Genomic DNA, 15,979 nt, shown 5'->3' with positions numbered 1-15,979 from the left:
TATGATGATGATTGATGATGATGATTGATGATGATAATTGATGATGATGATTGATGATGATGATTGATGATGATGATTGATGATGATGATGGTTATGATGATGATGATGATAATTAAATGTTAAATTATTTTTGCCAGAAAAATACACCCTTAAATTGATAACCTTGTGAATTTAAAGTTTGCGTCGTGCTCTGTGAAAAGGGAGTTTAATGCATGTGCGGAAAGTGTTGTCTCATATTAGCCTGAGCAGTCGCATGATGACATTTTCCGCTTTAATGATATTTTACGTTTAAAAAGATTCTTATAGAGAAATCCAGTTAAGGCGGAAAGTGTCGTCCCTGATTAGCCTGTGCGGAATGCACCGGAATCATTAACGGTTTATATCTACAAAAAGAATAGTTTATTTAGTTGTGTTTTAACGCTTAGAAAAATTAGCGCAAAAATAAAGAAAAAATAGATTGTTAAGTTCGGAATCATGAACGGTTTATATATTAAAAAAGAACAGTTTATTCAGTTGTGTTTAAACGCTTAAAAAAATAGCGCAAAAATATTTATAAAAAAGAGTGTAAAGTTCGGAATGATTATATATAAAATCGAATAACTATATGTATGTATAAATAAATAAATAAATATATATATATATATATATATATATATATATATATATATATATATATATATATATATATATATATATATATATATATATATATATATATATATATATATATATATATTTATGTTCAAATGTATAGTGTACAAAACTTCACCGGCGAATAAACTGATGTCTTTATATGCACTTCATGTATACATTAATAGAATAATTTTACCAAACGTATGACCATTTATTAGACTGCATACGATAACGGACATAATGAACATGCACATTTTTAAGGTTCTAATCAGAACACCTATTTCGAACATCGGCTTTACATAAAAGTTATTGAATAAATTCCATTATAAATACGAAAACGTTTTAAAATCATTTTTCATTACAAGCATTAATTCAGGAAATTATGCAAGTTTTTTGTATTTTAAGATTTTACATTGATGTGTTTGTTATTAATTGTTTTGCTTTATGTAATTTCGTAGAGGCAATATCTATCAATACATGTATTTGAAATGTGACGATATAAAACTGAGGGTATATTGGGCTATTGAGGGTTTCAATATTCTTACATTAAAGACGATTGAAACCAAATGACAATTTATCGCTAAACTTTCGTAAAAAGAGAGATTTGAAAATGAAATTATTACATAATAATAAACCTGACTGAAACGAATATTCGAATGCTAAAACATTTTCGAAATGATTTTTTATTCGAATATCCACGTCTTATTTAATGTCAATAAGGGTTATAGTAAAGTACAGATATATCAATTGTATACCCTACAAACGAACATTCCAAACAGCCTAAGGTTCTCGAGTACACAGGAATGGTGTAAAACTAGATTTATAACCCTATTATTGTGTTTATGACAGTTTACGTTAATTATCATGATGATGACGATGACATCTGCTAACAATTTTTAGATCATCAAAAACTTTTTGATTTTTATATTGTATTTATTCATTCAGAATAATTTATTTTTCCGTCTTCATAAAATCTATAACAAAAATAATAGAACAACAATAACACATAACAATGTTCCATTCGCAACAACGCAGATAATATACATATCATTCAACAACAAATATCACAAGCAGTCACATTCAGTGGGCATTGTTTCCAATGCATTGGTTCTAAATCTCTAGAACAGTGTTCATGAAACTCTCCAATGCCGTATCGCCGATGCTTACAGCTGAGGTCCTGTCACCAAACATCGCTCGGAGGTTCCTCAACGTAATGTTGGTGACGTCAATGTCATCATAGACGTTTCTCTCCAGTTTGCAGACGCTACTGCACTCGCTGTCGTCCCCGAACGCGCTTTCTCGCTCAGATTCTGACACATCGTCAAAGATCATACCGTCATTGAGAACACTTTCGTGACTGCTATCATAATCACTAGTGTCAGAAACAAACCCCGTATCTAACTCTGGCCTTATTACAAATGTTCTACTAGCAATGCTCGTCGACGGTCTCCTGTCGTGTTCATCAATTTGTGATGTCTTGCAGACGTTCGTTTCTTCGTCACAAATTAAACGACTCATCACCGACAATTTCCTCGTTATAATGTCATTTATGACGTCATTTACAAGATGACGTGACCGAAGATGTGGTAGCTTGTGCTTGGAATCTACTGTCTTTGTTTCGAGACAGCAATGATCTCAAACGAATCAACTTTCGCTTGGCGTTTTTTAAAGACACCATTTTTTTATTTTAGCGTGTCTATTTGGCGAATGTTTATTTGAAATTGTTTTATCTTGGAAATTGCGACCAAAAATTGTACCACGTTTATATTATTCAACGAATATAAGTGCATGCTTGTATTGAAATAAGAAGCATTTTATAGCATAAGGAATTTAATTACTTGAAATTACCGCTATCACTTTTATAATTAGCGAGTTAACACGTGTCTGACATGCGGTGATAATTGTAATCAGCTCATCTACACGCGTCGTTTGCATCCGCTTATTAGTACATCTCTCATGCATGTCAATTATTTTTCAAAAAAATTTGCTTCTTATTATCGAAGTGTGTTCCATAAAACATTGTAATTCCAATTGAGACGTCTTAAAAAGTTAAATAACATTAGAAATTATAAATATTACAAAATAATACATCAACATATAATCAAAATGTCATATTATAATTGATCTCACCTTCAGGACTGAAGAATTTATATTGTGTATTCAAATCACATGTGTTTTGATCTTGTGAATGGATTTTTTTAATTTTAAAATAGTTCTAGTCGAAACGTATAAAATTGCGCAACATACATTTCGGGAGATTTTAAACTGAAATCGGTATCAATTTTAAAGTTAAAACTATGTCCAGGATTGTTAAAATAAGGTTATAGTTACATACTATTTGCCTGATACTTTATATATATATATATATAGGCTGTATTCATATTCATTTTAAAATGCATATGGTGGGGAGTTTAGAAAATTCGCCAACTCTTTCTCCGGTTTCTGTTACCGCACCAATGCATAACAGCGTTTTCCCTACCAGTCAGTTGAAATACTTTAAATAAAACAACTCCATGTAGTTCAACAATTAATTACTCCAGTAAAGCAACTTAATCTTAACAGTCGACTTTCGAGACCTTCCTCAAAATCCGAACCCGCAGCGGCATTGAAAGTCCAGCCCCGTTCACAGTTACCATGGCAATCAGCAAGAACGCGGGGGGGGGGTAGATCTGTATGGAAAAGAATTTTAAGAGTACGTAAGTTCTAATAGAGATTAATGACTATTTTAACGCTGAAAACCATTTTGTGTTTGAGAAGTTTAATTATAAATATGATCCGAAACTAGTGTTTCACGTGGCATGCATACACGATTTGCTTGATAAGAACATAATAGACACAATTTTCACATGTCGGTTTACCTGTAATCCAAGTACATTATAAGTCATCTCATGTAAAGCAAACATGCGATAAAACGTAACCTAATTGATGTTAATTAACCGATTTTAATTCATGTTTAGGGGTTTTATGTGTTTGTTGTTGTTCACTCTTTTGTGTCGTTTTGACAAAATATTTCAAGAAATAATATTTTTTATGATCGGTGCTTTTATCAAAGTGGACATATGCGATCTAAAAGTCAGCACATCATTTTCTCATACGTAAAATTCACATGAATATGACCAAGGCGCGTTTAAATATATATAAAGATACAAATAACAATTATATGAAATAGTGTTTAGCTTTGATGTAAAACTTATTCGAAGCCGATACCGAAATGTTTTCTCGTATTTCTTTGAGAAGTATTGCAGGCAATGTGTACATAATTTAATAGTATCAGTCCTTAAATTCTAGCTTGTTTGAGGTTCGCCAATCATTTATACGTTAAAAGTATAATTAAACAAAATGAGTAAATGGGTAGATCTATATGAATATGTATTATACCAATTATTTCGATATAATAATTAGTATGTAACGCTTCTTTGTGACGAGGTAATTTTGCGTACATAAAACGTAAATAATTAAGACACTATTAAATTATGTTAAGAGTATATTAAGCATTACTTATGAATAAATTGTATTAATTATATCCGTGTTATACCTACCTGCAACATTATTGTTGTTTTGTAATTCATATTATCAGAAGTGGTAATCACGTACGTGACGTTCAAGCTGGCGACGTCCATGCCGAGACAGGTATTTATCGCCATTGTATACCCGTTATTACTTTTATTTATTTTCTATATGCCGCTAAATTTCTAACCATATCAGCAAGAAAGTGACGAGCGTTTATTTCGTGTTAATATTCGTTTTCTTTCTCGACTTTACTCGTATAAAACGGCGAACAATACCTGTTTCCGCTTGGACGTCGCCATCACGATCGTCACGTGATTTCCTCTCTGAATTTCGGAAACAAAAATGTGGGGCGTTTGGGTGCAATAATCCAAATGTTCTTCTTATTTATTAAAAGTATTTGTTTTACATATTTAAAGACCAGTGGCTCATACTTGCCCAATACCGTGAGTACCATGAATTGTCCGTGGTGGCGCTCCAGGACGTAGTCGTCCTATGAACATGTCACGTGATGGCAGTCACCGGTTTCACGACATAACTCGGCGAAAGCGCGAGCTGAAACGAGGTTTGAAATCACGCGAAAACTAAATTTGAAATCACGTAAGAATACTATTTGAAATAACATAATTAACCACAAACGTGTTAAATTTCGCAAATTATCAATTCTTATCAACATGCGGCCAAGGCAACGATGGCGACCTTCATCCTGATTTTCAGACAATTAGTGACTGTTTCGCAAATGATTTCACACAGTTTATAAACACCAATAAGGGCCCAAGACGAAAAAGTTGTGCGATAACAATGTCACGTAATTGCAAATGTGAAACTTTCGGTGTTGCCATATTAAGAATGAGAAATCACGTTTTTAATCATACATGACGAAATTTAGGTAGTTTTTTTATTATGGTAAATGAAATGTATAATATATTATATATTTTTCAAGCATTATAATTATTATCATGATCATAATAATTATTATTAATAAACTCGAAACCCTTCCTTTTGAAAATGTCTATTTAGCAACAGTTTGACTTTGAACACAGTAATAAATGATAAACAGTGTCCACAAAATCAAATGAGCCTAGCTCTGTGAAAAGGGGGTAAAATGGATTGAATGCATGTGCGCAAAGTGTCGTCCCTGATAAGCCTTTGAAGTCCGCATAGGCTAATTAGGGACGACAGTTTCCGCCTTAACTAGATATTTGCTAAGAAGAGAATTTCTTTAAACAGAACATATCATAACGGCGGAAAGTGTCGTCCCTGATTACCCTGTACAGACATGCAGTAAACCCACTTTTCACAGAGCACGACTCAAATACGTTCTTCTCACCTGAGTAAAATAAAGTTAAACCCTAACTTATACAATCCTATCAGACATTGAAATGCCTATGTAAATTTTCTATTAAAAGTGTGACAGGTTCGGCTTTAATAGGCCTGCGGATGTATTATTATTTTGCATTTATTTATTATTAAAGTATAAACATATTGTTATGCGTCGTATAATAAGGACTTCTATAAATGGAATGTTTATTCTAAACTAAATAGGGTTTCGAGTTTAATAATTATAATTATTATGATCATGATAATAATTATAATACTTGAAAAATAAATAATATATTATACATTTCATTTACCATAATAAAAAACTACCTTAATTTCGTCAGGTATAATTAAAAAACGTGATTTCTCATTCTTATTATGGCAACACTGAAAGTTTCACATTTGCAATTACGTGACATTGTTATCGCACAATTTTTTCGTCTTGGGCCGTTATTGGTGTTTATAAACTGTGCGAAATCATTTGCGAAACAGTCACTAATTGTCTGAAAATCAGGATGAAGGTCGCCATCGTTGCCTTGGCCGCATGTGTCGGTAAGACGGTTGATAAGAATTGAAATTTTGCGAAATTTAACACGTTTGTGGTTGATTATGTTATTTCAAAGTGTATTCTTACGTGATTTCAAATTTAGTTTTCGCGTGATTTCAAACCTCGTTTCAGCTCGCGCTTTCGCCGAGTAATGTCGTGAAACCGGTGACTGCCATCACGTGACCTGTTCATAGAATGACTACGTCCTGGAGCGCCACTACGGACAATGCATGGTACTCACGGAAACTGGCAAGTATTAGCAACTGGTCTTCAAATATGTAAAACAAATATATTTAATAAATAAGAAGAACATTTGGATTATTGCACCCAAACGCCCCACATTTTTGTTTCCGAAATTCAGAGAGGAAATCACGTGACGATCGTGATGGCGACGTCCAAGCGGAAACAGGTATTGTTCGCCGTTTTATACGAGTAAAGTCGAAAAAGAAAGCGAATATTAATACGAAATAAACGCTCGTCACTTTCTTGCTGATATGGTTAGAAATTTAGCGGCATATAGAAAATAAATAAAAGTAATAACGGGTATACAATGGCGATAAATACCTGTCTCGGCATGGACGTCGCCAGCTTGAACGTCACGTACGTGATTACCACTTCTGATAATATGAATTACAAAACAACAATAATGTTGCAGGTAGGTATAACACGGATATAATTAATACAATTTATTCATAAGTAATGCTTAATATACTCTTAACATAATTAAATAGTGTCTTAATTATTTACGTTTTACGTACGCAAAATTACCTCGTCACAAAGAAGCGTTACATACTTATTATTATATCGAAATAATTGGTATAATACATATTCATATAGATCTACCCATTTACTCATTTTGTTTAATTATACTTTTAACGTATAAATGATTGGCGAACCTCAAACAAGCTAGAATTTAAGAACTGATACTATTAAATTATGTACACATTACCTGCAATACTTCTCAAAGAAATACGAGAAAACATTTCGGTATCGGCTTCGAATAAGTTTTACATCAAAGCTAAACACTATTTCATATAATTGTTATTTGTATCTTTATATATATTTAAACGCGCCTTGGTCATATTCATGTGAATTTTACGTATGAGAAAATGATGTGCTGACTTTTAGATCGCATATGTCCACTTTGATAAAAGCACCGATCATAAAAATATTATTTCTTGAAATATTTAGTCAAAACGACAAAAAAGAGAGAACAACAACAAACACATACAAACCCTAAACATGGATTAAAATCGGTTAAAAAACATCAATTAGGTAACGTTTTATCGCATATTTGCTTTACATGAGATGATTTATAATGTACTTAGATTACAGGTAAACCGACATGTGAAAATTGTGTTTACAATGTTCTTGCTAAGCAAATCGTGTATGCATGCCACGTGAAACACTAGTTTCGGATCATATTTATAATTAAACTTCTCAAACACAAAATGGTTTTCAGCGTTAAAATAGTCATTAATCTCTATTAGAACTAACGTACTCTTAAAATTCTTTTCCATACAGATCTACCCCCACCCCCATCCCCCCCCCCACCCCCCCCCCCCAAATTGAACAAATAAGTAAATAAGTTCGTGTTCGATTGTGCAGAGTAGAAAATCTCGATTCAAATTTTGTTGTGCATAACTCTTCTGTATTTCAGCTAGCGCCACGCGTCGCGTTCTTGCTGATTGCCATTGTAACTGTGACCGGGGCTGTCACTGCTTGGACTTTCAATGCCGCTGCGGTTTCGGATTTTGAGGAAGTGCTCGAAAGTCGACTGCCAAGATTAAGTTGTTTTACTGGAGTCATTAATTGTTGAACTGCATGGAGTTGTCTTATTTAAAGAATTTCAACTGACTGGTAGGGAAAACGCTGTTATGCATTGGTGCGGTAACAGAAACCGGAGAAAGAGTTGGCGAATTTTCAAAACTCCCCACCATATGCATTTTAAAATGAATATGAATACAGCATATATATATATATATATATATATATATATATATATATATATATATATATATATATATATATATATATATATATAGTATCAGGCAAATATTATGTAACTATCACCACATTTTAACAACCCTGGACATAGTTTTAACTTTAAAATTGATACTAATTTCAGTTAAAAATCTCCCGAAATTAATGTTGCGCAATTTTATACGTTTGGACTAGAACTATTTTAAAATTAAAAAAAAATCTATTTACAAGATCAAAACACATGTGATTTGAATACACAATATAAATTCTTCAGTCCTGAAGATGAGATCAATTATAATATGACATTTTGATTATATGTTGATGTATTATTCTGTAATAGTTATAATTTCTAATGTTATTTAACTTTTTAAGACGTCTAAATTGGAATTACAATGGTTTATGGAACACACTTCGATAATGAGAAGCAAATTTTTATGAAAATTAATTGACATGCATGAGAGATGTACTAATAAGCGGATGCAAACGACGCGTGTAGATGAGCTGATTACAATTATCAACGGATGTCAGACACGTGTTAACTCGCTAATTATAAAAGTGGCAGCGGTAATTTCAAGTAATTATATACATTCCTTATGCTATAAAATGCTTCTTATTTCAATACAAGCATGCACGTATATTCGTTGAATAATATAAACGTGGTACAAGCTTTGGTCGCAATTTCCACGATAAAACAATATCAAATAAACATTCGCCAAATAGACACGCTGAAATAAAAAATGGTGTCTTTAAAAAACGCCAAGCGAAAGTTGATTCGTTTGAGATCATTGCTGTCTCGAAACAAAGACAGTAGATTCCAAGCACAAGCTACCACATCTTCGGTCACGTCATCTTGTAAATGACGTCATAAATGACATTATAACGAGGAAATTGTCGGTGATGAGTCGTTTAATTTGTGACGAAGAAACGAACATCTGCAAGACATCACAAATTAATGAACACGACAGGAGACCGTCGTCGAGCATTGCTAGTAGAACATTTGTAATAACGCCAGAGTTAGATACGGCGTTTGTTTCTGACACTAGTGATTATTATAGCAGTGACGAAAGTGTTCTCAATGACGGTATGATCTTTGACGATGTGTCAGAATCTGAGCGAGAGAGCGCGTTCGGGGACGACAGCGAGTGCAGTAGCGTCTGCGAACTGGAGAGAAACGTCTGTGATGACATTGACGTAACCAACATTACGTTGAGGAACCTCCGAGCAATGTTTGGGGGCAAAAGACCTCAGCTGTCGGCGTTGGCGATACGGCTTTGGATAGTTTCATGAACACTGCAGTAGATATTTAGAACCAACGCATGGGAAATAATTTCCACTGGATGTGACTGCTTGTGATATTTTTTGTTAAATGATATGTATATTATCTGCGTTGTTGCGAATGTAACATTGTTTTCTGTAATTGTTGTTTTGTTCGTTTTGTTATGGACTTTATGAAGACGGAACATAAATTGTTTTGAATGAATAAATACAATATAAAAATCAACAAGTTCTTGATGATATAAAAATTGTTAGCAAATGTCATCGTCACCATCATGATCATTAACGTAAACTGTCATAAACACAACGATAGGGTCATAAATCTAGTTTTACACCTTCCCTGTGTACTCAAGAACCTTAGGCTGTTTGAAATGTTCGTGTGTCTGTAGGTTATACAAGTGATATATCTGTACTGAACCAAAAAATTGACATTAAATAAGTAGTGGATATTCGAAAATCAAAAATTTTCGAAAATGTTTTAGCATTCGAATATTCGTTGTCGTCCGGTATATTATAATGTAATAATTTCATTTTTAAATCTCTCTTTTTACGAAAGTTTAGCGATAAATTGTCATTTGGTTTCAATCGTCTTTAATGTAGGAATATTTAAACCCTCTATAGCACAATATACCCTCAGTTTATATCGTCACATTTCAAAGACGTGTATTGATAGATATTGCCTATAGAAAATTACAAAAAAGCGAAACAATTAATAACATACTGCAGGGCCGTCGTCGGACTTTTCAAAGTGGTCAGGCTCTAAGTGCCAGAGGCCTGTGAGCGCCGAAGGCGCGAAGCTACTAGGGGGTCCGAGGCATGCCCACTCTCCGGATTTTTTTTTTTGAAACATTAAGGCTAAATCGTGACATCCGGGAGGTTTTGAGGCCAAAGTGCACGATATTACTAAGTTACACGGCGCCGCACCAGGCTCCATAATATTTGCAAACGGGATCAACTAGGGACAATAATTTGTTAATTTGCTAAGTTGCAGTGCTGTAACACCTTTAAAATTTTCCAAATACACAGCTGCGCCTTTCTCATCGAGCAACGAACTCCTCTGCAATTCTAGTTAAGTCAAGAGCGTCCGAAAACAAAATATGAAGTCAACCACAGTATCAAAATATGCCGCCATTTGCATGGATGGAAGCTTCAATGTTCCGAGGGCAAAACTTTAACAAAGAATTTGCATACAGGGACGACAATTTCTGCCACTAATGTTGAGGAAGGGGGGCAAAGTGCATATACTAAAGATTGACCGTACACCCCTGTCTCCGGGCTCCCTACGCTGTAATGGCAACGAATTTCACTAGATGATATAGATCTTAACTAATTTAGGCTCTTTATTTTATTTTTTTTGATATCCCATGAAAATTTATTGGCTCAAAAAAATCCTTTGGCTTTCTTTAAGTATTTTCGTGTATGTTTATTCTTGGATTTGCAAAATAAAATAACGAATACCCCAGATAGCAGACCGACGTTGGCCCAACGTCGGCATCACGTTGGCATGATGTTGGCATTGGCATGCTAACGTTGGGCCAACGTTGGCCAGATATCTGTCGGTACCTTCTGTGGTAATATCTGCCAATGTTGGGATTCATTATTTGCAGTATAATATAAGATAAATGCTTAGTAGAAATGAGCAGATTGGATTTATAAAAAGATAGGAATTTCACCAATGGGCTTCCGTAGTTTTATATTTTGTGCAGAGGGACACCATGAGATAGCCCTTCTTTCTTTTTTTTTATTTGAAAAGACAGGGTGAAAGGATTTTGATACAAGATGATCTGTCTCATACCTTCAATTGAACGTCAAGCAAAAATCAACATCTGCACAAGCATTGCCGTCCTAGTTACGGTACAATATTGCATTTCTTAGGTTCAGCTATAAGTAGGGGTTTCTTGGACTATTAATGTCCTTCAATATGTGAACGAAGGGCATATACTATAGCATTGTTCGTGTATTTTCATTATTGCAACATAGCGATGGTTATCATTTTAATCACTTTGATGTCTTTTCTCTCGTTTGTGCATCTTCCGGTAGAAACATCCGGTAAATATGGAGTGTACGGTGGCTCGTTTGTACCATCGGAAAACAACGAAGTTTGAAAACGGATAGAACAACCGGTATTTTATCACTTTTGCAATAGCATCAGTTTTGTATTAAAATCTGCGTTGTTTTCGGCGTAGCTGTATTAAGCCAGCTTTTTACCTTGCCTGACCTTTGTAAGTGTCCAATAAAATTCAAACAAAATTTCCCGCGGCTAGGTACGAATGAATACACTTCATTTATTCCATTGGCTGATTTGAGTATACCACCAGAACGTTGGAAACATATCCGCGTCTTTGTAACACTGTTTTACTGCATGAAACAATTTTATCTCTAATGAAAAGGCTTAATAGATAGAACAGTTTTACACTCAATTCTCGACAACTATACAGTTTGTGCGTGCACCTTTTATTTTCAGAGGATCGCTTGCGCAAAAGCGTTTACAATGTATACTTAAAGGCTATGTTCTCATATTTAGTACTTACTTCCATATTCCTGTCAACATGTTAACATGTAAAAGTATGTTAACATGTAAAAGTATAAAGCGCAGTGGAAGCGAGGCCTCACTTTAATGCATTGCATTTCAACCCGCGAGGTATCGGGTCAATTCGCGGCCAATGTGTGAATGTCAGAGTTTATTTACAGGTTATCACCGGAGTTCGCGGCTAGTAAAATACTCGTTATATAATAAAGACGCTATTCGTGAACTAGGTGACCTGGAATTTTCTTTAGACCAGAAATATGTTAAATGAAGATATTCAGAAATATAATTATGGTATGTCATTAATAGATTCTTAATGTGTTATCAACAATACAATGATACATATTATTTTTTATTAATTTTACAAAAATTATTCCACCATATTGACTTATGTATTAAGCATGAGCGCGATGATTCTCGATACTGTTAATAATCGAATCAAATAGCAATGCCCGACAAACCCCTTAAACAGATTTGTTCGAAGAACGCGCCTATAAATACGGAGACTTCGCGTGTGGCTGGTTGACTCATATGTTTTAATTTTAATTCAATTCTTCTTTTGGTTTTCTGTTTTGTATCTATAGGTTTATGACCAGCAATATGTAATAATGTAAACAAGAAATATCTTTAAAAAAGATATACGGCGTTGATTGTGGTTGCAGTTAATGAAAGGTAAAGACTTCAATGAATGAGATCAAAGATAGCGAATGCCTTTTTCTGTGCAGTTCTTAGCTGCAGCAAACGCAGTACGGGATGATACGCGGAGTTTTCGCGGCTTATTTTACATTATTACATATTGCTGGTCATAAACGTATAGAAAAGAATGCAAGCAGATTATGATATGAGCCTAGCTCTGTGAAAAGGAGGTTTAATGCATGTGCTTAAAGTAATGTTCAAGAGTAGCCTGTGCATTCCGCACAGGCTAATCAGGGACGACACTTTCCACCTAAACTGGATTTTTCTAGAGGAATCCTTTTTGAAACGAAAAATATCATAAAAGCGGAAAGTGTCGTCCCTGATTAGCCTGTGCGAACTGCACAGGCTAATATGAGACGACACTTTCCGCACATGCATTAAACTCCCTTTTCACAGAGCACGACTCAAATTTAGTCAGTGACAAAATTTAAGCAATTCAAAGAGTATAATTAGTTTTTGTAAATATATAAAGCAGGCCCTGTATACTAGAAAAAAAAAACACGTACGCAAACATTAAAGCGAGATTATACGATTGTTATATGTGTTCAATTTTAATATATTGATAAAATATGATACAATAACACAAAATAGGCAAGAAAAAGTATTCATTAAATACGAATTTCATAAAATGCAGCAAAGACAAATTAGCGCCACGAGCCGATTGTGACGAACATATTTTCCTACAATAACCGATGCATTCGTCTTTTTATTAGGACCAGAGTTAGTGGTCGTGTGTCGTATGAATATATATCATTGCAGGAATTTCAATTGAACAGTTAAACTAAGTTTAGATTCACATCGTACATGCATAATATACATGCTGGCGAATTCGACTGGACAGCCGTTTTCGATTTCAGAATTAAATATCTAGCTTATTTCACATTTTTGACACATTTTTTCTGAACTTTTATTTTATTTTATATTGATATATATATAAAATAAGCTGTTTACACATTTTATATAAATTCATATATATTTGAAATAATCGTATAATCTCGCTTTAAATTTACAAGGTTATCAATTTAAGGGTGTGCTTTTTTGGCGAAAGTAATTTAACATTTAAAGAATTTTTATTTAACGAAAGCTTCGGACTTGTACTTTCATGCATTGATGATGATTATGATTATGATGACGGTGGTGGTGGTTGTGGTGATGATGATGATGATGATGATGATGATGATGATGATGATGATGATGATAAGGATGATGATGATGATGATGATGATGATGATGATGATGATGATGATGATGATGATGATGATGATGATGATGATGTAAACTCTTTATGCATTCCATTTTAGATTTTTTCTTGTCACATGGTCTAAAATGTTGTTTATATGAAATATATTATTTCAAGGCGCATATATCCCAATCCCATAAACAAGTTCTTATCTACGTCAAATGGTGTATACTCCAACGGGATGGTAATGCTCATGATGATGAGGATGATATAATGTGAACCTTTTTTAGATAATCAAAAACATGTGTTTGTTTGTATATTGTATTTATTCATCAAGAACAATTTCTATTCCCGTCTTCAAAAAAGCAATAACAAAAATAACAAAAACTATAATAACATATTCAAATATAGCCTCAACAAGAACACAGTTAATATACGTATCATTCAACAAATATCACAAACAGTCACATCAAGTGGAAATTATTTCCAATGCATTGGTTCTAAATCTCTAGAACAGTGTTCATGAAACTCTCCAATGCAGTATCGCTGATGCTGACAGCTGAAGCCCTGTCTCCAAACATCGCTCGGAGTTTCCTTAACGTCGTGTTGGTGACGTCAATGTCATCACAGACGTTTCTCTCCGTCGTGTTGGTGACGTCAATGTCATCACAGACGTTTCTCTCCAGTTCGCAAACGCTACTGCACTCGCTGTCGTCCCCGAACGCGCTCTCTCGCTCAGATTCTGACACATCGTCCCAGATCATACCGTCATTGAAAAAGCTTTCGTCACTTGCTATCATAGTCACTAGTGTCTGAAACAAACGCCGTATCTAACTCTGGCTTAATTATATATGTTCTGCTTCCAATTGTCGTCAACGATGTACAGTCGCGTGATGACTCGAAGACCTTTATTTCTACATCACGAATAAAACGGCTCATCATGGCCATTTTCCCCATTATTTCATCATTGATTACGTCATTTGCAACAGAAGATGTTGTGGTCGAAATGCTGGTAACTTGCACATGACAACAACTGTCCTCCTGTCGAGACAGTAAGGAACCCAAACGAAGCAACTTTCGTTTGGCGCTTTTAATGCATGCCATTTTAGATTTTATCTTGTCCATAGGTCGCATGATCTTGAAAGTTTTTGTCTTAAAATTTCGATATGTGCAAACGTTTGTTTGTTGTTTTGTTCACTCTATTTCGAACGATACGCAAACTGCATACATTTGATTGAGTTGTGTAGAATTATATACCCTACAGAATATAATTACATATACTTGTAATTACCAGTAGCAATTGCATAATTACCACGTTAGCACGTGTCTGACATCCGTAAACTATTACTATCAGCCCATCTACACGTGTCGTTTCCATCCGCTAATTAGAGTACATTTAATTAAGCACATCCAATGCGTGTCACATTATTTACTTTTTATTATAGAAGTGTGTTCCTTTAGGCATTTTAATTTCAATTTTATGTTAATTGTTTAGTGCAAATATATACATAAGGGGCGTGCTTAGGAAATTATAAAACACATTTATTAATTTGTCTTTAACAGAAACCCACGTGGTCTCCCTAATGAATTTTTCTGTCAGATTAATTGCAATTGTCGTTATACATTTCAATTTGAAATATCATATGTTATAAATCAGTCAAATCTTTGTTATTCTTTATCTCATTATTTTTATTAGAAACTGTTATTATTGATGTTAAAACTTAAGGAAATATATAATATGTTATGAATCAGTCAAATCATTGTTAACTTCTACCATTACTTAATTTTAATAAATATTATCATCTATGTCACCACACTTGTGTATTTTTGCATTTGGCTTATAAGCAATTGTAATGCTTAAAAGCTAATAAATGTTGTTGTTGTTGTCAGATAAATATATGATAACTTTATAAAAGTAATCTCTGCCAATATTTGTGTGCCGCTCTTAGCGACGATATAGTAAGTGAGTAGTGAAATAGTCGTGATGATTATTCATTTAACTAAAATAGGAAAACACATATACAAGAATATATGTACATTCACATTATTACGTGCAGATCCATACACACTTGATTCATAGTCCAACTTCGATCCAACAATACTTCTATATAATTTTATAGAATAGGTAGCATCATGTCCCAGGTGCCATTACCACTTATAAAATATATCGTTTTATTCAATAATATGATAATGCATGTACACATAGCCTAATGTCTTTTTTTTTAATTCGAGTTTTGATCAATATTTGTAACTCTGTGCACTGCAGTTATTGGGTTTCGAAAGCAACATGTAGGGGCCGTGTTGGATTCG

Source organism: Dreissena polymorpha, chromosome 2, assembly GCF_020536995.1.
Source record: "Dreissena polymorpha isolate Duluth1 chromosome 2, UMN_Dpol_1.0, whole genome shotgun sequence".
NCBI lineage: Eukaryota > Metazoa > Mollusca > Bivalvia > Myida > Dreissenidae > Dreissena > Dreissena polymorpha.
The sequence above is the reverse complement of the archived record's forward strand: the minus strand, read 5'-3'. Positions refer to the sequence as shown.